At 34.1% G+C, this 1,480-nt stretch overlaps 1 protein-coding gene across 1 annotated transcript in view; it reads right to left on the bottom strand.

The window, feature by feature from the left end:
* The window catches only part of LOC106871722 (methylosome protein 50), a 107,164-nt gene that overhangs the window by 76,622 nt on the left and 29,062 nt on the right, over nt 1-1,480 (bottom strand). The gene's annotated exons all lie outside the window — the stretch shown is intronic.

Genomic DNA, 1,480 nt, shown 5'->3' with positions numbered 1-1,480 from the left:
AGAGAGAGAGAGAAAGAGAGATGTTTCAAATAAGCACTGGATGTGATCATTTTTGTGAAGCTCTGAAACAGCCCAATAATTTCTATACAATTTATTACTATTAAATGTACCAAATACAACCACACTTGACTCTTTTATGGTCTTCCTTTCTAAATATACTATCAATATGATTTAACTAAGAAAACTAGTTTGGCTATTACAAAACGAATATTTCTTTTTATATTTGCACAAAAAAAAAAAAAAAATCCTGAACAAATATGAAACATTTTTGTCAATAATGTTAGAAGATACTTCTGACATTCAGTAATATTGAGTTATTTTACCTTCATTTCAGAATTCACATAACCAAAAAACTATGTAGAAGGAGGAATATTTACAGAACAAGGAAATTACATTCAAACAATATATAATTCTGATTTATTTTATATCTCATTTGGAGAACAATAGCATTGTTAGTTACAAGTTTCCAAAAGGTGAATAACTGGTTCACCGCATTTCTGACAGCAAGAATGACAAGAGATTACCAATGCAAGGAAGCATTGGGTTTTCAATTTTTGAAAATATATATCAAGCTATATGCATACACACACCTATACATACACACCAAACTTCATTTACAACACGCTAGTCAATCTAAGGTGCTGTATAGAGAGAAGAAATCTGTAAATGATATGGCTGTGAAATCACACAACCATTTGCTAACTAGACAGCATACTGAAGACCTGTAGAAGTGAGCACAAGAACAAAGTATCTTTTATAGAAAAAGGGATAATCAACTACAGGATATTATTGGTACTTGAATACTCCAAGAGAAATTAAAAAATAAAAATTACTGCAGTGTGACAAGAGGTGACTGATAGTGGAAATCTCTACCTACAGACTAACTCTAAGGGGAGTCAATTAGTCTTCAATGAAATTAAAGAAACAAAACAATTTACCAAAACAGCAGTATAATAATACATTACTAATGAATAGGATAGCAAGGACTATTAGATAATATAGGTTGCAAGTAACCACAAGATGAGGAAACTGCAAGTGACAGACTAAACAAAATGTACAGTAAAGTTTTGAGATAACGGTATCCAAAATAACAGAAAATCAAACAGCATTTTTGAAAATTGTAATAAACATCTATTTGTCACCCAGCACTAGTGCTGTAGGATTATATCGTTGTTTAACATCTGTATTCCCTGCTGGCATGGGTGGGAGGGTTTGACAGGAAATGGCAAGTCTGAAGACTGCACTAAGCTCTGCTGTCAGTCTTGGCATGATTTCTATGGTTGGATGCCCTTCCTAACACAAGCTACTCTGGAGTGTACTGTGTGCTTTTTACGTGGCACCAGCAGTAAAGGTCACCAAATAACATGCAGGACAAGACCCCTCAACTGGAGGGAATAGTACTGAGGGATAGAAAAGGTGTCCTGCATTAGAAGTTTATCAAGGCTATCTTAGAGAGAGAGAGAGAGAGAGAGAGAGAGAG

Source organism: Octopus bimaculoides, chromosome 2, assembly GCF_001194135.2.
Source record: "Octopus bimaculoides isolate UCB-OBI-ISO-001 chromosome 2, ASM119413v2, whole genome shotgun sequence".
Taxonomy (NCBI): Eukaryota; Metazoa; Mollusca; class Cephalopoda; order Octopoda; family Octopodidae; genus Octopus; species Octopus bimaculoides.
This window is presented reverse-complemented; position numbering and strand designations above follow the sequence as displayed.